Source organism: Morus notabilis, unplaced genomic scaffold (assembly GCF_000414095.1).
Source record: "Morus notabilis unplaced genomic scaffold, ASM41409v2 Scaffold502, whole genome shotgun sequence".
NCBI lineage: Eukaryota > Viridiplantae > Streptophyta > Magnoliopsida > Rosales > Moraceae > Morus > Morus notabilis.
This window is the reverse complement of record NW_010364639.1, coordinates 420429-435809: the sequence shown is the minus strand read 5'-3', so window position 1 is coordinate 435809 and position 15381 is coordinate 420429.

Here is a 15381-nt window from a genome sequence, read left to right as displayed (position 1 = left end):
TACTCCATCTATCATCATCAACATTTATTAAATTTGTATGAATAGAAGCTTTTAGGAATACCCCAGTCATGTAAGTAACAACCCGAATAGGAGAGGCATGCCAACCAAGGCCGAATCTCAAAAAAATGATAAAGCAATAGGAATGCAAAGCAATAGATAATAGAAAACCTGAAAAAAAAAAAAAAAAAAAAAAAAAAAAAAAAAAAAAAAAAAAAGATATAAATAAGTAAGTGAGTGGAAAAGCAAAGAAACATGAAAGAAAGGAGAATAAAAAGGGCAAAAAAAAAGACCAAGGAAAAAAGCAGTAAAAGAAAAAGAAAAAGAAAAGAATCAGAATAAATTCATACAACATATATATTACAATATTTTTATATAATGATCATGACTCAGGTATTGAATTTTTTATCAACGTGTGATAAACAAATAAACTTATATGGTCTACATAAAAGCACCAAAATTTCATAACATATTCAATCCATTACACGGATTATAAAGTCTGTGACACAAAGAATAAGGGTGCGTTCGTTTGGTTGATTAAACTGGAGTTTGCCCAATTCAAATTGAGTTTTGGGCCTAGTCCACCGTTCGGTAATCCAAACTCAAATTCAATACTCGAGATAGAATTGGAGTTATGAAACATCAGCTACCCCTTGAATTTCAATAACTCAAATCTGTCTGCTACAGTGCAGATTTTCTGCATACTGCTTTTCACCTACGCGTACAGTGTCATCCCTCCTTCGTGCTGGTTGCTGCTTGGCTCACGAGAGGCCCCTCCTTTGTTTGGTCAAGTCACTTATACTGTGCCGATTTCATGGCTACGCCGCCGTATTTGACCACGATGGTCTTGCCGTGGAACTTCTGGATGAACCGCAGAGACTCCGAGAGGATGTCAACTCGAAGCTGACCCGGCATGGCCGTGACTGAGTTGGCGGGGGTCTCATTTTGTTGTTCTTGGACCGAGTTGGTGGCGGCGGCGAGGAGAGGTTGGGGATTTTCGCGACGGAGAAAGAAAGCGAGATTAGGGATTATGGAGTGGCTTTCGGGGGATTTTTGGGTTTTAGAGGAAGGGATTGGAGAGGGTTTTACCGGTGCTTTAGCTGCTAACATGGTGTTCCTTTTTTTTCTTATGGGGTGTTGAATTTGTCTCAGGAAAGTGACGAAAAATGTGGGAAAGCTGGTTTCTCAGATAGAGATGGGGGTGGCAGACAGCGGTGATTATTTTGGGATACTTACGCTCTTTTTCTTAGTACGTACGTGTGCTAAAATTGGAGTTTTTTTCTTGTCAAAGTGAACACAAAACTCAAATTCAACATTCACAAACTATCCAAGTGAACACACAACTCAAATTTCAAATATAATTCTAATTAAACTCACTTTTTTAACTCTAATCTTGAATTTAGAATCGCTGAAACGAACGCCCCCTAAGTAATTCAAGTAAGATATTGATTTGTACAAGAAGTATCAGGTGAATAAGGAGAAAAAAAACCAAACAAAAAAAAGAAAAAAATAGAACGGAAGAAAGTAAAGCATCATACGCAAAGAAAAGTACGTTAAACAAGGTATAATTTAATGACAAACAAAGCAAAATTAATATATATATATATATATATCAACTTAAATAACATTTGGATTGATTACTGGTCCAAAGAAAGTAAAAGTATAAGAATAAGGTAAAAAAGAAGGAAAAAAGACATGGCAAAAAGATTTTGAATCAAAAAACATAAACAAAAGGAGGGCAAAATAAAAGAACTACATTCACGGTAATTTTTGGACAAATTATATCAAACTCAATGTATCAAAATTATTTATAATTATCATTGCCATGAAGAAATAAGAAAGAGAGGGAAAGAAGAATTAGAGGAACAAAAAGAACCAAAAAGAAAAGAATAGAGAGAGGAAAAAAACATAAAAAATAGAAATTAATTGCAAAATATATAAAGCAAAGACATTTATTTAAGTATGTTAACGTAAAACAGATAAGTTCTAATTAAATATGTCAATATTATCAAGTAATATATTAATGTTATTAAATAATAATAAAACAGTGAGGATAATTTGAAAAAATAGATATAAATAAGTGAGTGAAAAAGTAAAGAAACAGGAAAGAAATGAGAGTAAAAAGGACAAAAGAAAAGACTAAGAAAAAAAAACAGTAAAAGAAAAAAGAAAAGAATTAGAATAAATTCATACAACACAAATATTACAGTATTTTTATATAATGATCATGGCTCAAGTATTAAATTTTTCATCAACATGTAATGAATAAATAAACTTATATATTTATAGACACTTTATGGCTATCTACTGTGGGCAACTACATGAAAGCACCAAAATTTCATAAAATATTCAATGCATCACACAGATTATAAAGTGTGTAACACAAAGAATAAGTAATTCGAGTAAGATATTGATTTGTCCAACAACTATCAGGTGAATAAGGCAAAAAAGAAAAAAAAAACAAACAGAAAAAAAGTAAAAAATAGAACTGATGAAAATAAAGTGCTATAGGCAAAAAAAAATGTTTAAAAAAGTAAAATTGAATAACGAACAAAGGAAATTAATAGATATATGTATATCAACTTAAATGACATTTAAATTGATTACTTGTCCAAAGAAAACAAAAGTATGAGAATATGTTGAAAATTAAGGAAAAAGACATGGGAAAAGATTTTGAATCAAAAAATGTAGACAAAAAGAGGGCAAAATGAAAGAACTACATTAACAGCAATCTTTGGAGAAATTATATCAAACTCAAAGTGTCAAAATTGTTTATAATCATTATTGCCATGAGGAAATAAGAAAGGGAGCGGAAAAAGAATCAAGGAAACAAAAAGAACCAAAAAGAAATGAATAAGGAAAGAAAAAAAAACACCAAAAAAGAGAAATTAATTGTAAAAGATATAAAGCAAGGACATCCATCTAAGTATATTAACACGAAACAGATAAGTTGTAAGTAAATATAAAAATACTATCAACTAATAGGTCAATATTATTATGTAATAATAAAACAGTGAGAATATAAATTAATAAAAGTAATAAAACAAATAAAGAGTGAGAATATAAATTAATAAAAGTAATAAAACAAATAAAGAGCAAATATTAGTGAGGTTGCAAAAAAATAAAAAGGAAGTATTGATAGTACTTGAAGCACTCCAAATACTAATCTAATTGTTATATATCAACCAACCACAGGAGAACACAAAGGCTCCAAAATAAAAGCATAAGAAAATAGAGCAGTAAATGATGAAGGGTGAAACAAAAGGGTGAGCGATGACGGCTAAAAGAACAGCAAGCACAAACAGTCAGAAGGCCAGAGATTAAGAAACATAGCAGTAAATGAGAAATGGTCGACTGAAATAGCAAATGATTGTAACGACTGAGAAAATCTCATATTTTAAATAATATAATATATGTATTTAAGTCAAGGATTTTTCTAGAAAATACTATGTTATATTTTCTGATTGAAAGATTTATGAAATTAACATCTGTATTCTTAAATTCTGTAGCAGATTTCATGCTAAGTTCATGTTTTACGATCAAGTAAATTCGATCGATAAATTCTCGCCGTACTTTAAGGCAAAAGAATTTTCAGTACATATGTAACATGAGAATCTTAATTTCAAGAATCTCAAAGCATAACATGATGTTAGTAGCGTATAAGAAAAAAACGCTCTGACATTTTAAAAGAAGAGAAAATCCTTAATTGCCAGACAGCGAGGTTAAAGTCACAAGACAAATACCTATAGTAGAAGGGTACAATGTGAGCTCAGGAGTTGACCGTCAAAAATAATGTCATTCCCGGAATATAATGCAGAAAAGTTAAATTTAGAATTTGTTCAGTCTAGAATTAATTTCAAGACTTGAAACAGTTCAAAATATTACGCGAGTAAGAGTTTAATGTGATATCAAAGTAGTCGAGGATTTAACATTGAACTGTAAACAAGCAGTAGAAAAGGAACCGTCAGAAACTAGAATTTCCTGTCAGCTAAGTACTTTCTTACAGTCAATATAATTTTATCTGATTCAAGGGAAACTTAAGAGATGAGACAAAAGTACAAGGGGTAGGTTAGGATTTGGTAGGATGACATATGTGATTTGATGGGGGTAAGTGAAGATACATTATGACATATGTGATTTGATGGGAGTTAGTGAAGAGAAATCATGACATATGTGATTGGATAAGGGTAAGTTAAGAGGTTTAGCAAAAATTTTGGCTAGTTGAGTGTGCTAGAGGATTTCATGGTAAGGTGATGTGATAGTAGTAGTTTAAGGGGAAATCATGACATACTTACTCTCTCTTTTCTCCACCAAGACCGGCCATGCTTTAAAGGATTTGGACCCAAAATCTAGTTGAGTTAATGGAGTTGATTGGTGTAAAAAAAAATATTTACCAACATGTCTATAAAAAGAACCATCATAAGCTAGGCCTCATTTTTCTCTTTTCTCTTTCTCTCCACCCCAAAACCAGATTTACCCCAATTCCAAGCCCCCAAAATTTTCTCCACCCTCCCTCACCAAAACCGACCCTTCCTCTAGTCCACATACACTCAAAAGTTTTCATACATCTCACCATAAATCTTAGCTTAAGTTGGAGGAGAAGAAGAGGAGTTCGAAGGTTTTCAAGAGAGTTCTTCAAGGGTAATTTCTTAAACTCTTCTCCATTATTTATCTAGCCAACTCTAAGCTTGAATTTATGGATGTAATTTGTGGTTCTTGGGGAAATAAGTTGTAATAAGGGTGTGAGTTTTATGTTGGTTTGTGAGTTTTGAGGTTAGTTTGATTAAGCATTATGTGGTATGTTTATACTTGGTTAAAGTTTGCTTATTTTGGGTTGGAGGAAAAACTTTCCGGTTACTTTGAATGTGAAAATGAGGACCCGAGAGCGAGATTTTTCAGTATATCAATTTGAACTTATGGTTCTCAATGTTTTGAACATTTTTCTGTGACCGTGACAAAACCCAAGTTTAACTCTAAATGCAAGTTTTAAGCCATTTTGTAAAAACGGGACAAGCTGTCTAACATAGTTTCGGAAAAAAAACTGCAGCCACTGTTTTTAGCCAAACGAGGCCTTTAGAGGCTGAAGTTCAGTTTTCTCTAAAAGCAATAATTTTATATCTCGACGAGATGAAAAATTTTCGTGAAGAACAGATTTTCAAAATCCGACCCTAAGATGTAGTAAAACGTAAATTTTAGAAACTGCACAGTTTTAACTAAAACAAAACTAACACAATGTTGGTTTTAACAAAAAGTTATCAAAGAACCCAAGATTTGATTTCAGTAAAATACTATAGTGTTAAACCTTGTTTTAACGGAAGTATTCGTAAAGAAAGTTTTCAAGAAAAAAAAATGATTTCTTTTAAAGAACTTAGTGGTTTATCGAGCAAATCATCCCGATGGGCACCTAGGAGCCCAACGATACGCCCTTAGAATTTTGAAGATTGGATGTGGGTCCAACGTCCGCATTTAATTCAAGAGACTCCGTTTGAGTTTAAATTTCAATGGCCTAAGAGTTAGAATGCCGTGAATAAGTTTCTAGGCCAAATTAGGCCTTAATATCATAATAAGTCCAATGAGAAAATTATGGAGAATAAGCTACTAGATTGGGTAATTGATTTTTAACCTAGACATAAGTATGTTAAGGACAATTAAGGAAAATAGGATTTTGAGGATTTAATAAATTGATTTTTATAGTAAATTATCCTTCAGTAAAAGAAATGAATACATGCCTTAAGTAAAGGGCTAGATTTCCTTCATAAGCTGCTAAAATAGAATAGCAAACGACATATAATCTCACACTCTCAATGGGTATTTATTTTCATAAGTAAGCAAGTAAGAGAATAGGCTGTTTGGTGAAAAGTGGATTCCAACTCTGTAAATCAGGTAAGTAGGAATCTCGCCTCCAGCATGAATAGATTTTAATGAAAAAGTTACACATGTTATATATGCATGTTTATGCTTTAAGTATTGTATGCGATGCTATGTCATATTGCATACACATAAGCAGTGCACATGAATTATATGTGTTTGAGTTAATTTAATGTTATGTATGCTATGTTAGATCATACTGCATACACTTAAGTAGTGCACATGAATTATATGTGTTTGAGTACATTTCATGTTATAGTATGCTATGCTATGTCATATTGCATACACCTTAATAAGTCAAGAGGAACTTATAAGAATAATCTCAGTTGAGTGCCGTACCAGCCTCTGCAAGGGAGGTAACTCTGTGACAACCATCAATCCCTTGAGGCACAAGGCCAAGAAAGGGTAAGTTGTGCAGTCTCATACTCCGCAAGGGAGATAAAGGAACAAAAAAAAAGGGTCCTCCGCAAGGGAGGCACTCAGTTCAATTTAAATCACGGTGTCGTTGGGGACCTTGTAAACCCTTACGTCCCGATGATTGCGTGCAAGTGGTACGAGCACTCGGGCCCATCAGTAAGAAAGATAAGATAAGGTAATAAGACTATGATAAGACATCATAACTAAGCATAATCAGCTCATGCATATTTATTCATGTGTATTTACAGTTATTTTGTGAGAGATAGTTCCTACTTGCTAAGCGAAAGCTCAATCAAATATGTTCATGCTATAGGTAAGAAACCTATCAGCAATTCTTGAAGGGCAGTGACGAGCGGCGGACGAATGGTGGAGATGGGAATGGATACCGCTCACACTTAAATCTTCCGCAGTAAGTTTATGTAAAATCATATATATGTATATATGATTCAAAGGTTTCAAGCATGTATATTTGAAAAGTATATGTACATATGTATGTTCAGCAGAAGCAAAGGAAGAAAACAGAATCAAATGAGAAGAAGAAGAATAAGAGAAAAAAAAAAGGGCGAACGAAAACGGTGCAAAGAAATGAAAAAAAAAAAGATCTAGAAAGTTGCAGAAGAAAACAAACGGAAGAGAGAAAAGTTGCTCTAAAAACGAAGAAAAAGAAACACAGATCTAGAAGGTTGTAGAAAGCAACAAACAAAAAGGAAAAAAATAAAACACTCAATCTGAGTGCAAATGACCAAAATGGTCAGAATAAACCAAAACAAATGAAATTGAACTAAAGGGCAATATAGTAACTTTACATTCAAAATGACATAACGGAAATAAAAAATCAACAGAAAAAATAAGCAAAGATAAAATAAAAAAGACATTGTTCATTATACACTGTAGCATAAACAGTAAAACTCATCCTTTCATTTAGTATATGTATAATATATATATATATATATATACATACATACATACATACATACTCCGCTGCATATAATTAGTTGTTAGTTTGTTTTGACTAGCACACTATGCATGGCTCGAGTGTAGTAGGTGACTTTATGAAGATTCTAGTCTGTTTGACTAGCCTTTCTCTAAAATAAATCGATAAATGAATAATATTTTATTCATTTTATCAATTCGAATTTAAAATTTGAGTTTTGTTACAGTTAAAAACTCTAAAAAATAATCATATTTAATTTTTTGTTACAGTAAAAAACTTTCATATAAAATTAATTTTAACTCGAATTAAAAACTTAAATCAACGAATTAAATGGACTCTGAGTGTATTTTGTGGTGGGACATGAGGTACCGCTATGATATAGTTTTGAGTTGTCAAATTATGTTATAATTGTATTAGATTGTGAAAGTATTGGGGCTTGTTCTTTTAAGTGAAAAACTCAAAAAGGTAACTCGAGTTATAATTTAATTCGAGTTCATGTTCTTTTAAATTTAAACTCGAATTTAAACTCGAGTTCAAACTCGAGTTTAGGACTAAAACTCAAGTTCAAGTTTTCCCTTCAACTCGAGTTCAGAAACTCGAACTAAAATTAATTAACAATATTTTTTCTATTCTTAAAAATGCTATAACTTTTTCGTTTTAATTCTGATTGAGATGATTTTTTTTCTATGCGTTGACAACGAAAAGACGAATAAAACCCGACCCATATACCCTATTAAAAATTTTCATCAGCATTGAGTTTTTATTAAAATACTATCTAAATACAAATTCAAGTTTTGACTCACTCAAACACAAACTCAAAAAGATTCTTATCTCAAACCATAACTCAAATGTACACAACCAAACACAAACTCAAGTTATAAGTTCAACTCAAGTTATAACTCAAATTCAACTCAAGAATTATACTTAAATTAAACTCTAAGGTCTCGTTCACTTCGCGAATTTGAGTTTTTAATTTGAGTTGAGATGTAATATTTTCTTAGAGTTTTTTACTGTAACAGAAAATTTTGATGTGATATTTTTTGAAAACTTTTTACTGTAGAAACTTAAAACTGAAAACTCGAATCGGTGAAATGAACGAAACCTAAAAGAACAAGCCCATGATAATTTAGATGGGGACGCGATAAATATCTAACAGCTTAGAATATGTCGTACTAGGAGCATTAAAAATAAAATTAAAAGAAAACCTTGGTTACTACTTGTACGTTATCAGATTACTTTTTATTAGCATTCTAGGAACAAATTTTGCAACTCAAAGAAAGATGACTAAAAAGAAAGATAACTACAGAAACAATTGATTCTTTACCTATTTAAAAAAAAAAAAAAAAAAAAAAAAAAGGTGAGAAAAAACCACTGAGATCCGTCTTAAACATCTTTTGTTAATTCACAGTAAAACGTCATAGATCTAAATCCTTCTCAATTTCAAATATTTTCTCAGCAACCAAGCAGAAACACGCCAAAAAAAAAAAAAACTTGTATCAAACATCCATTCTAAGAAGGCCCAGCTTATATTAATAGAAATATAAACATATAAAAAAAAATCAGCAAAAAATTACAGAATTTACTCTTTTAAAAAGTATATGAGTTTAAATTTTTATTCCTATAGTATAATTATTTAACAAAAAAAATTATTAATAAAAAATAAAAATAAAGATTTTGATTCATGCACGTCTTTATCAAGATTATCCTATAATCAGATAAGAGTACAACCCCCAAAACATCAAGACAAACAAGATCGATGCTTCTCACCCACTATTTCAATTTCAAAAAATAAAAATAAAAATTTAAGGAAGAAGATCAAGACAAACAAGATCGAAGTCAGATTTCTGATTCAACGCTTTGATTAGAGTCCGGGTCCGAACGAGGAAGGTCATTGGGACGCCATTAATGGAGCTTCACTAAACTGGGACTGAGCTTCACTGATACGGATGGTTTTTTTCTTTTTTAAAATGGACTATTTGGGTAGGTCTCCTTATCGTTTGTTCCGGTTTAAAAAATTATAAAGAACAAATAAATTTTAATATAAATTTTACGGTTGAAAAATAAAGAACTATCACTAGGTCATTTTTCACCGATTGGATTTAGTTTATAATAGATTTTGAAGTTTAAGAAAGTAATTGGCAAAAGTTTTAGATGATGTTTGATTTATGTATTCAGAATCATATTTCAGAATCATTCTTATTTTATGTGTATTTTTTATTAGAAAAAATACTATAAAAAATTATAAATTATAATTCAAAATTAGGGACGAATAGAAAAAATAAACGTCTCCTTAAGTTAGAGACTAAATTGTCAAACTCAAAAAGTTAAAAAGAGTCTCATATAAAAAAATAATATAATTTTGTGGTGAGATAATGATGATATAATTTTGAATTGTCGGATCATGTTTACGATGGTAGTAGATTCAGAGGTTGTTCTTTTGTAACAAAACTCAAAAAAAATTTAAATTTAAGTTATAATTTTATTCAAGTTCACATTTTTTTAAGTTTTAATTTTATTTAACTTTACTCAACTTTATTCAAGTTATAACTTCAACTCAAGTTATAACTCAAATTCAACTTAAAAACTACACTCAAATTATACTTAAATTACACTTCAAAAAACAACCCTCAGTATTTGATAATTGGACGGAACTCAATAAATATATAGCGGCTTACATGCACGATTCAGAATGTGCCTTCTTTTCTTATCACATAATTTTTCGAATAACTAATATATATATATATATATATATATATATTAGTATGAGTGGGGCATCCCTCCTACCAAATGATTAAATGTCATACTGAAACAATATTTCAGAAGCTTTAATTGCCACTAGCACCACTTAAAAATAAATAAATAAATAAATAAAAACCGAGGCAACTGAATGGATATTTTTGTTTGCAGTCTTGGTTCTTCCGAATTGTGCTTCATCCACATCACAATAGGTATCTGTTGTTTGTTTGAAACCCCAGCGACAGAGGCGTTTTATATTTTTACTTTTTGTAATAAAGATGTTTTAAATTTTAAAAGAAAAACGTTGTTTACTACTTGTAAATCATCAGGTTACTGTTCCTTCAAAACCGATAAAAATCGTCTATCAAAAACCGACCTGCACCGATCAAAAACCGACCGAGTTTTTCCATCCTCAGCTCCGACCGAGTTTTTCCATCCTCAGCTCGGTGCTCAGTTCCATCTTTCAAAAAGCAACCACCCTTAAATTGCTGGTTAGTAATTGCTGTGGTGATAAATTACTAATGTCTTGTTCATTTCTCTGATTCGAGTTTTTCTTTCAGTTTTATTCAAATTAAAAGTTCTCATAAAAATCACATCTAAATTTTTTACTACAGTTAAAAATTTTCATATAAAATTACATCTCAATTTAAATCGACGAATTAAAAGATACCTAACTTTGAGCGATTAATAACGTGCTCTGTGATTCAAGTCTCAAGAGGGTGTGATAGTCATGTCTTGAGCAGTCCTTAGAGCCTGCCTGGTTGTACTGCAAAATCTTTTGGATGTTTGTAACGGTTGTCGTTTTGTGCTTGCTCTCTGGTACCACACAACTTTTGTTTTTCTGATTGGTACAAAGGTAAACGACTAATGTTTAGGTGGCGACATGCAAAACGTGAAGATAGAGAGAACCACATACTAAGATAGCTAAAAAATCGAATTGTCTTGACATATCCTACAACGTGAGAAAAACATGAATTGACATCCTACAACGTGAGTAAAAGTAAAACATTCTGGCCCACTTTGTTCGGAGGAAAATTTTAAACGAAAATAGTAAAAAATAGGTCAATATGAAAAGTTTAAAGAAGTATATATGTCAACTTTTAGTTATAGAAATTAATAGGTCATAATTTGTCAAGTTATGGTTCATAATCAGATAAGTTATGGACAAATTTGTCAAGTTATGGTTCATAGTCAGACAAGTTATGGACAAAAACCGTGATTTATAGACAATAACTTGTCAAGTTATGATTCATAATCAGACAAGTTATGGACAAAAACAGTAATTTGTCCTATTTATTAACTTATGTAAACTATTGACCTATTAATTTTAATTCATCTCAAGTCTCGGCCTATTTTTCTCTTTCTCCTAATTTTAAAGAAAGAGAAGATAATATAATTTATCATAATTGTTTATAAATCTGTTATTTATATCATTTTAAAAGTGATGTTATCATAATTTTTTTATTTTTTTATTAATAAAATAATTATTATTTATATTTAAATGAAGCGATATAAATAATATTTTTTATCATCGTAAGTGATATTTTTTATTTTTTCTGTTTAAAAATATTTTAGATAAGAAAAGTGACAAGATATATTTTTTAAGTTTTGGTATAAGCTTATATCGAATCACGACCTTCCCTAAATCCCTATCTAGCGATGGATCTAGAATTTAATTTCAGCGGGGCACAAATAAATATGAAGTTTATACTATCTAAAAGAAATGAAGAGCACTTATAAAAAAAAAATGGCCGATTAAATTTATAAAAAAAAAAATGTAAGCTTCTAATATTCTTCTTTGTAATAGATAAAAATAATGTTTTTCTGTTTAACAATTGGTCTCACAAATTTTTTCTTTCAAACATTCTTTCCATAATTACATTACATAATTTTCTTAAAGAAAAATTAAATGCACTTATTATATAAGCATACCATGAAATTGAGAGGAAAGGGAAATAAGTAAAAACAGAAGACGAGAGTGGGAAGAAAAAATGTACATATATGATGACAATTAGAGTTTGTTTGAGGTTTTTCATTTAATTTCTATTTGTTAAATTTGGTTAAAATTAAATTGAATTGAAAAAATATATAGAATAGATCATTTGTAATTCAAATTTAACGCTTGAATATAGAAAATTAGTAGTAGTTTATTTTTTCTGGTGTTACTAGAAAAGCTCCCTTTATAGAATGGGTCTTGAGTTTGTTTTGATTGTAAAATGAAGAAGAGAGAGTAATTATCAAAGAGAGAGATCGGGTATTTTTGGTTTTCTTTTTTTTTAATGTAATATATGGAAATAAATTATAAAAGGGAAAAAGAGAGAGAGCTCATTTGGTATTATTTTTAGAGATTATTTTTAACTTTTTCTTTAAAGAAGCTACAACATGTTAGAATATTTGGTAAATTTTAGTTTTATCCGACACTTCTACAACATGTTATAATTTTATTAATAGCTCCCATAGTCTCAGAATTCTGAAGCTTTTGAGTGTTAACAAATTCAAAGCATTTTTGGTCGAGGAATAATCAAAACAACTTTTTGTTCCGATTCTGTTTCATGAGCAAATATGTTCCAAGGTATAATTCATGTGCTTTGTGTAACAAATTTAGAGTATACTCCACTGGATATATCTATGCCTCATTTATTTCATCGATTCGAGTTTTCAGTTTTAAGTTTTTACAGTAAAAAACTCTCAGAAAATGTCACATTTAACTTTTTCTACTACAGTGAAAAGCTCTTAAAAAATGTTACATCTCAATTCAAATCTGCAAAGTGAACGAGGCCTTAGTTGTTATAAGTTTGTTTTTATTAGCATACTAATGCACATTCATGGCTGAAATGGGAATGTTATACCGTCATCCTGTTATTAATCTGAGCACCAAAAAAAAAAAAAAAAAAAAAAGTTTGTTCATCTGCAAAGTTATGGCCAGCGTATAGCCTTTTTACTGCAAACCGTTTTGACACTTGTAACGGTTATCTTTTTGTGCTTGCTCTTTGGTACTAGACATTCTTTTTTCTTTTTCTTTTTTCTTTTTTTTTTTATTAGCACAAACGTATACGACTGAACAAAGGTTGTGGAACGCAGAACGTGAAGAGAAAGAGACCACGCGGTAGGGTTGCTTGTCTTTACTACCCTTGAATTGACATATCTTACGACGTGAGAAAAATAATCTGGCCCACTTTTACGTATAGAAACTCAAATTAACGAATTAAACAGACATCTTTACATATAGAAAAGCTGTGATAAGCTTGTTAGCCCGGTTTTGTTTTATTTTTTGTCGTTTTTTTGTTTTGGCTCTTTGTTATTTTTTATCTACACTAGTTCTTCGCATGTGTTAATTTAATTTTATTAAATTGTTTGACACACGTATAATTTAGTTAATTTTCTTAATTTATTAATTATTTAAGAGTATATTTGAGAAAATAGTCTACAAGAGGTTCGTTAAGAAAAAAAAATGTTTAAGTAGAACAAGTATTTATAAGGGTCATATTTAAACAAAATAATGTTAGACTACAAGAGATAATGTTTTATATATTTTTCAAGCATACATTTGAGAAAAAAATATTTCGATAAAGTTATAAAAAGATTATTTTGAAAAGGCACATGTAAAAGTATGAATTTCAAAAGCGTATTAACATGTGTATTTTAATAAAAATCACATGTATAGATAAATGAAACAAATCAAAAAATATTTAAAAAATTAAATAGTATAGTAATTATTAGCGTAAATATGAAAAGAAAAACTTTTTGTAAGTAAAAATTCATTGCAAAAATTATTGAATTGGAGAAAATTTAGAAAGGGCATTTATAAAAAATAGCTATAAATGTGTAAAAAAAATATTTAATTAGAATATATCTGAAAAGAAATAGTTCAACATAAACAAATCTATAGAACACTATAAATGTAAAAATTGAAAAGGATAATATTATCTTAGCAAAAACGTAAAAGGTTAAAAGGGTAATAAAATGATAGTATAAGTTTAGGTGAAAAAACTCAAAAGCACATCAAACAAATTAAAAAAGTTAAAAAACATGACAAATAAAATCCAATGGAAAACAAAAAAAAAAGAAAAAAAAAAGAGAGAAGAAAAAACAAAATTACAAAAAGACAAAATAACTTAACTAAAATTTTGTATAGTGTTCTAAAAGGAACTCTCCTTTATAAAAAGCCGGGATAGGCTTGTCTCCCTTACCGCCACGTTAGCCCCGTTTCGTTTCTTTTTTTTTTTTATATATACTTTTTAGGTTTTTTGTTTTTTGGCCCTTAATTACTTTTGATTCACATTCTTATCCTTTTTTTTATATTTGTTCTACTTTATTAAATTATTTTTCTTTCCTAATTTCTGAATGCAAATATTTATTACAATCCTTTATTCAGATCAGGGTCCCATTCAACTTCACTAATTTGAATAGTGTCCCATTCAAGGTAAATATTTTTTTGCAAATAAATCCCTACACAAATACTTTTATTACAATTCTTTATATACGTTAGATTAGGGACCTATTTTTTTCGCGGCTTCGAGTTGAGAATTTAAGTTGGAAAGTGAATTTATCTGAGAGAAATCATTGTAGCAAAAAATTTAAATTTGAATTTTTATAAGAGAAAACATTGTAACAAAAAGTATGAGTTGTGAATCAAATTGTGAAAAGAACAAAAGTAATTGACTAATTTATATACCCTTAATCAAACATTTTTCTACTTCTCATTATGTGTACCCTAATTAGTTTTTTATTTGATTTATTTTTTAAATATGCTTTATATTTGAAAAAAAAAATTAACAACTGAAATAATTATTCTCAAATATGCCCTTAATTAAACATCCTTTTCTTTTCCCACCACAAAACGTGACTGAATGTAAGGAATAATTAGTTATTCATTTTTCTATCCTATCATAAAAACTCCCCTTATATAGGGTCTGGAGTTTGCTCTTAATTTTGTTTTTTAAGTACTTAATACTTGAAGGTGCTCTGATTTGTAAATGAGGAAGAGAGGGTAAATATCAAAACGGAAAGAGAAATTGCAACGGGTATTTTTCGTTATTTTTTTAATGTAATAAATGGAAATAAATTAAAAAAGGAAATAAGAGAGAGAGTCTGTTTGGCATTACTTTTAGAGTCTGTTTTTAATTTTTTTAAGAAACTACAACAATATTTTTGATAAATCTTATTTTTCTCCAGCGGCTTCTAATGAGCTTGAATTATGAAGCTTTTGAGTGTTAACAAATTCAAAGTATTTTTGCTCGAGGAATAATCAAAACACCTTTTTGTCCTTATCTTGTTTCATAAGCAAATATGTTTCAAGGTGTATTTCCTTCCTCCTTTCCTGGGAGAAGAAGAGACAATTTATGTGCTTTGTGTAACAAATTTAGCTTTTATATAATATATATATATATATATACACTCAACTGGATATATTTAGTTGTTAGTATGTT